We start from the raw sequence: 7,800 nt of genomic DNA on the forward strand, positions 1-7,800 counted from the left end.
AGAAAAAAGAAAATGCTGTGAGACAGTGGGAGAAAGGGAAGAGAACCGGTGGGGAGAGCAAGCTAAGCAACAGAGAGACCTGTAAGACTCAGAACATAGTTGCTCCCACAATGACTGCACCAGAAATAGAAAAGAACCAACCTAATAGTCCAAGAAATTAATTTTGGTAGCTGCTTGAATATATACTAAATTTTGCAAAGCCACCTTTGCCTCTGTAAATGAATAGGATTTGAACTAAGTACAGAACCAAGTTGTTTTGCTCTGGATAAAAAGTGATGCCAGAAATTGCATTATCAGTTTAATTTGGTGTACATCTGGTGAACATTAACACACCTAAAGCAAATCAAAAGTCATGAGAAATTCACTAAGATAATCCAACACCTCAAGATCAGAAGTCTTGATCACACTGTGTCAATAATAAGCTATGCTAATTTTAATTTAGAATATTATACTTTTTGAAAAATTCTTCTGAAAAAGACCAGCATTTAATGAAACAATAGTTTGATTATGACAGCTACTGAGTAAACTTTTACCAAATTCTAGGCACTCCAAAAAAGAAAAAAGAAGAAAAAAAAAGAAAATGGTATGGAAAGAGAAGTACATTTTAACTTATTGTTCCAGCTTAAAACATTTTCTCTAATTTTATACTTTATGATCATTAAGTGTGCATGATATAAAGTATTTTGCTTGTAACATGTTAGTTCCTTTATTAGTAAGCTACATGTGGTCCCTCTGCACCACAAAATGCCATACACAGTCAACTGACAAAGTGACCTTCATATTCCAAAATGACTGTTTCCTGTTACTAGGCTGCCTTTTCTGCCTTGATGTATACTGTAGTCATCCTTGGACCTTTATAACCCATTTTTATCAACTTTAGAACTGAGAATTTTCCAGCTCATTCTTAGTTATAGATCTAAACTTTTTTTAAAAGGGCAAATACTGTAGTTATTTTTTCTGCATGTACTCTAATTAATCCAACCAGTCTTCTAATAAAATTTAAACAAATTAGCTGAATATCTTAGTATCCATTGCTATTAGTCATTTTATCTTGTTTAAAGATTTCTCCTTGTGTTGCTCCTTAAAAGTATTCTTATATTCATGGGCTTTGGCCAGGACTTGAACCAGAGTGGCTAAAACAGGAATAAAGAAGATTTCTAATACAGAGTAGCAGCTGCACAGTGCTTTTTTCTGTCATTTTTTGCTGACCACCCAAAACCAATTAGTTATTAGAAAGGTAACTAGGATTGTCTTTTTTTGTTTTGTTTTGTTTTGTTTTGTTTGAAGCTTATTCACTTTAATACTGAAAGTGGTAAAATAGCTGTGGAGTGCAGACCCAGTGAGGAGACAAAAATGCTAGATGCGAAGAAGAACTTCAGGATTTAATTCAAGGATGTGGGGATGAAAGCTTGAGTCAGTTGCCAGTGTAGCCATGATTCTGAACGACAAGCAATAGCAAATGAAAAAGGCTGGAGATCCAGCCAAGTCATTGAGTACTTGTTAGCATGTGAGATGCTCTGGGTTCAGTCCTCAATAACACAAAGAACAAAACAACAACACAAAACAAAACAAAAAAGTCAGTGGGATTTGGAAGCCTGCAGATTTATGTCAGGAAAATATGAAACTCAGATTGCTTTTGAGTATGGGAAATTCTGGGACTTTTTCTAAAGTCCTGCTGTTGGGTAGTGCTTTTAGAAATGGCTTGCCAATTAAAACTTTCAGGTCCTTTGTGACTCAAGCAAAGAATTGGATGAGACAAGCCAAAAACAGTGCCAAAATTTATTTGAAAAGTGAAGTATGAAGGAGTGAGGAAAAAACTGGCTCTGCAGAGTCAACTTGGGCTGAACAAGAGAAAAAGAGAGCAAAAATAAAATTGCACCCTGTGCACAGAAGACATAGATTGGGAGACCATAAAGAGTTGTGACAGCAAGCTCCTTGTGGCGTCTGTGTCCCTTATATGTCATCCATATCGCCTGGGAACATCAAGAAGTTCCATATATGGTGTCCTGGGGATTATGTGGTGCTGTCCTAGGATCTTGTAATTACAAGGTCCTGCTTATTTTCCCAGCCAGCTTTGCCACACTTTACCTCCTGCATCAGCCCTGCTCTTGGCCCTGACTCTTTGTTTGAAGCTGGCAAGTAGAACTGAGGACTTTCAGATACTCCTACAATTGTGGACCTGAGGGACAAGCTAGACTTCCTCTGAAGGGGCTAGGGAATTGCTTAAACAAAGGTCATTTTAGGACTCCCCTCAAACAGGATTTCAGGATCAAAGTATCTATAACCTTAAGTGCAATTGTGCTACAGCTTTGAACACTTCTGGGCTTTAAATATGGCATATTACCTAGGTCTCAGCATCTCTGGAACTTGAAAAGAATATGTTTTCCAGATAAATTTTCTTTGAATCAATTGCATGGAACCTTTAATTAAGGATTAATTTGCAAATAATTTTGAAAAGAAAATTGTCATTTTTTTTACTACATTTGCGATGTTTAGAAGGGGGGGGGGATGCATTTTATGCCAGTAGAAAAAATTTGGGTATTTTTATTTAAAACTATGAAGTGTTTTGTTTTGAAAAAGAAGATAAAGTGGTTGCCTTCTGGAAAAGCATTTCATGTTTTTTCCCTGTAAAAGACTGATTTTGGTTTCATTTAATTAAAACTCACCAAGAAAACTTCTAAATATAAGAAGTTTAACTTCTGGTGAAATGTGAGAAGAGAAAGTCTTTACTTATTTCAAAAATCTGATCGTAACAACAAAGCACCCCTGAATGAGCTAACTTTTAGAATAAGTTCCATTTCAAGCCATTGCTACGTGCCAGGCCATGTGCAGGGTAATAGAGATAAGAGAATGAAGGCTCTTCTTGAATTTCACAAGCTAAGGCTATGGCAGACAAGAAACAAGAAATAAAATAGACGAAGAAGGACTGGGAAAGGAGTCAATTTGCAGTAATGTTTCAAGAAAATCATTTAACCTGAAAAATTTAGCATCCTAAGTGTCTTCCCTACGTGTGTTGTGAAAAGTGACATTGCCACTCTAGATAAATGACTGTGTTGCGAATTCTCACATGTCAATGTAAAGAACCATCCTCTTGGATTCAAACCCTCTCTCTGATTCCATTGCCTGTCACCAGAGCTCCTCCTGCAGAAACTATGGTGTCAATGCAGTGTGTGGGTAGTGCCAGCCTAATGGGCCGAATGAATTATCAAACATGGAACTGGATACTGAGAATCTAGAGCAAATGAGAACTCTATGAGATTAATCAGATATTGTGTATTCTCCTGCCTGCCATCCTAACAAGTCCTTATTTTGTATGTCATTTGCTTTTCTTGGAAGCTGCACAGCCAAGGAGAGGAAGAATAGCTCTAGGAAATTAGTTTGGAGCAAGAAGAGCTCAGGCTGCCACACCAGAGAGTTAGAATCTGAGTTATCCTGAGGCCCAGCCCTGTGACTTCCATGGGAAGCTCTGTCACGCCCCACCCAAGAGGCTGCTGGAGGCCTGGGACCTCCCAGGTCTGAGGCCCAAATCTTGCCTTGGTATGATTGCCTGTAGAAGGCCATTGTCATCTATGTTGAGGGAAGGGAGTTGGGCCTAGTCACTGTGGGAAAAGGCTTATTAGGGCCACACTATGCTCATTGTGGCAAAATCCTAATAAAAGTTTCTTATACAGAGGTGCCAAATGGGTGGAGTGGGGCAGAATGTGCAAGGTTACCATGGTGCTTGCCACAAGTGGCCACAGGACGGATCCCAGCAGTGTAGCACCGGCAACCCGCTGGCTTGGGCTTGCGTCACCCAAACTTATCCCATTATGTTCATGCTGCACTTCTGGCCTCCAGGGTTCCTCATGTGCCAACAATTGTGGCTACTGGTCCTGATGGCCCCACCTATACAGTGGGCCTGATACCCAGCCCAGGTGAACTCCAAGTCCCTAGGGCCAAATAAGTCATCATCTTCCTATAGGTGTTATCTCCTACTGCAATCATTCCTTGTCCTTTGATTACTTGAGATCTTCTGTGCCTGCCAAGATGTTGCTTCCACTGCAAGAGCTGACTAGAGAACTATTGCCAGATACAGATAAGTTTACTGCTAAACATCAGGGTCTGCATAACAAGATTCCCAGGCAAGGGAGAGTCCTGGAGAAGCTTTTAATCCTAGATGAAGATGAGAATCAAACTCTAGCTCTGGCTCCTCAATTCAAATAGAGGATTTTAAGACTTCCAACCTAGATCATGCTGCACACCAGCAATAACTTCAAATTCTTGTTTTACCTTTAGTAAGTCAAAGTTCAAAAGCATTAAAGTTTGTTTCACCCCTGAACCTGAGGAAGAATATAGCTCAGACCTGGCAACTTCCTAGGTAGTGTTGGAGCTCCACTATCAATTGGCAAACCTAAGCTTCAGAAACAAACCTTTTAGGGAGGTCAGAAAGATCTGAGTGTGGATGTAGCTGACCATGACACCCTACACCTGGAATATCAGGAGAACCCAAATGACTCTCCAGAGCCCCTGAGCACAGTGAATTATCTCATTTCCAGCTGGAGGCCCAAGCTCAAAAAATCCAGAGATTCTCCAAATTCAATCCTCTACACATTATCAAGAAGCCCCATGTCAACTCTCACAGCCTCCTGCGGAAGCTGAACTTGGATGAACTTTCTTTCCATTGAGGAGGGTGTAGGGCTGCCATCAGGGTATCGGAGGTGAATGTTCCATCCCAAAGTAGGAGCAAAATTCATCACTCATATTTGTCAAATAGCACATTTTAAACCTGTCATTACCAACTCCCTATCACTTACTAAGAGTGCAGTCTTTGAAAATTGTCAAGTGTGAAAAATCTTCAATGTGCTTCAATTCTCTCTGCTAATACACTTTTCCATATTGTAGTTTTAGTATAGTTAGAAACAAAGGAGCTAAACGAGTCAGTCCCTTCTCTCCATTTAATTTTATACAGCACTCTACGGTTATTTCCATTTTTATTATCCTAAGAAAGGTAAAAAAATAAAGTAACAAAAGTCTAGGAGATCACCAGACCTTAGGCAAGAGCGCAGGTGCCAAAGCAATGGCATCAAGAGAGATTCTGTGGGAAGCATCGAAAGCAGAGGTGTCTGGCCTTTCACCCTCCTCTTTTACCTTTTTCTGTTGCTGCTGCTACTTTTGATTGGTGGGCAGTGCTTGCCTATCCTTCCCAGCACCTTCCTTGGTCTGTGTTACACTTCGTTAACATGGACTGGCCCCGAGCAAACTTCTCGTGATCTTTAATAAACACAGTTACTACGTATACTTGGCAATTCTTTCCTTGTCATACACAAGAACCTGGACTATTATTGGCCCATTCAACTGTAACAGTTTTGCTTCAGTAGCTGAAAGACATAATATCTGAATATGTACTGAATACATAAACTCAGTATAATCTTTGGCATATGAAAAATGGAATTATTACCATTTTTATTACTATCTGAAGCCTGATATTCGCACAGCACATAACATGTTTTCAAAAATGTATTTTGCTGTGTTGAATAGCTAATTTGGAAGTATTTACAAGAATTCTTTCTTCTCTTAGGTGTCCTAAAAAAGAATGGGCATAATTAATTAGAAATTTAAGCATTCAAACCCCATATTTCTTTAGATAATCAGGGTGACTTTATTAAAATGACTGATAATCTCTGGTCTTCTGTATTCTTGCTAAGAAATTGAAGGGTATACCATTGTAATTAGCCTCCCTCCTGTGCCAACAAGGATCCTTGGCTTCTGCCCAATATAAAGCTTTTCCACTCTACAAAACATGAGTGATGGTGGGGGTTGATTCCCTGTCACAGCAAGTTCTGAATAAATAAGCTTAACTTGTCCTCACAAAAAAAAAATTAAAGAAAAAAAAAAACAAACCAAAAAGAAAGAAATTGAGAGATACAGACTCAGGTGCATTTTAGAATTAGCATTAAGTATGCATTCATGAATGAATTAGAAATGTGCTATTGCTTTATTGAGTTATCCTTTAAACTACTAGTTTAATTTAATGACATTTTCCAGGAAAAGGATAATTTGTTTTGATTTAGTCATATTGGTCTTTGGTTTCCTAATTCCCTCTGGTTAACTTTTAAATTTTTTCTAATCACTCATATACCTAATTATATGAACAAAATATCTGAATTATAAATTATTATTGTGCTCTGTACTTCAGTGTATGAGCCACTGACATTGTTATATATACCTTCACATATGCACAAACATATCACAGGCCAGGTTCCTTAGATACAGAGACTGAAACACTGTTGGATTGCCCATGGTTTGTTGTGAAGTGAACTTCAGGCAAAGCACTAAGGCTGGCAGTGAAGTAGGACAAAAAAGGACAAAGAACTAAGAAAGAATGTTGTCTTGAGTGAAGTTTGGCCTTTGCTGATTGAAAGGAGTAGCACTCCTAATAGACATTAAAATTATTATTATAATTGTTCAAATTTATGGGGTACAGCGTGATAACTCAATGCATACATAGTGTATAATGATCAAATCATTGTAGTTAGTATTTCTATCATAAACACTGTAAAAATATTTGATTAACACATAATGATTATATATATTTATGGGATACAGTTGTAATATTTCAATACATGTTTACACGTATATGATCAAATTAAGATAATTAGTGTTTCCATCTCTTTAACATTATTTTGTTTTGGAGTCTTGAAGCTCCTGTCTTCTAGTTATTCATAAAATATACAACAGGTTATTGTGAACTGTAATCACTCCACTGTGCTGTAGAACACTAGAATTTATTACTTCTATCTGTGTTTTAGGGTTATGTATTATCCATCCACCCTATGTTGTCCTTCTCCACTTCTCAGCCTCTAGTAACTACTATGCTATATGCAAAATGATTTTTTTTAGCATCAACATATGAAAGAGATCACATGGTATTTCAAAACCTATAATCAGGTAGTCATTAGTGGCAGTGGGGAGATGAGATTCCCCTGGGCAGATAGTTGCTGTTGGCCAAGGGCATTTCTTTTGATGGTGGACAGATGTGGTTACTTAGTAGTCAGATCCCACAGCATCTGGGCAATAGAAGGACCACCTTGGGAATGGGACTTCTGTGTGATGCCTAAACCTCACTTACCAGACTATGAGGCATTTGCATTACTGTAATAGTGCATAGTACAAAAATGAGGTGGAGAATAATTATGGAATTTATCTTCTACGTGACTCATCTAACTCGTCTGAAAAATTAGGGGGTAGATGGATACTTTTATTTATTCAGTCACTGTTGCTACACTTAGTTTTAATCCAGTTTTCAATTTCATCACCTGTAAAATTGGGATAAAATAAAACTTACTGTTGTGAGGATGTATGATTTAATGTATGGAAAACAGTTTTTAACAGTATCTTGTACATAGTGTTCATAAAGTATTCACAAATACTTTTTTGTCTATGGGACACAAACCTGAGACCCATAATTTTAAGGGGGAAAGTTTATTTTGGCTCACTGCTTGTTGAGATCTCAGTCCATAGTCAGGAGGCTCCAAGGTTGAGTGGCTGGAAGAGGACCATGGCAGAGGAGACTGTCTAATGGCATGGTGCCAATAAACAGAGAAAGATCAAGGAGAAAGGAGGGAGATAGATCCCGCCAGGCCACGCCCCTGGTTACCCCTCTCCTCCATCCAGGCTTCACCTCCCACACTATACCTCCATCCCCAGTCTTCTCAACATCACTATTAGCTATAAATTTATCAGTGGACCGATCCACTGATCCATATGAGTATCATGCCCCCATGATCCAATCTTCTCTCAAAGTCCCAGCTATGAGTGCAT

This window comes from Heterocephalus glaber, unplaced genomic scaffold (genome assembly GCF_053883595.1).
Source record: "Heterocephalus glaber isolate CG9 unplaced genomic scaffold, H.glaber_assembly_v1.0 deba00001523, whole genome shotgun sequence".
Lineage (NCBI taxonomy): Eukaryota > Metazoa > Chordata > Mammalia > Rodentia > Bathyergidae > Heterocephalus > Heterocephalus glaber.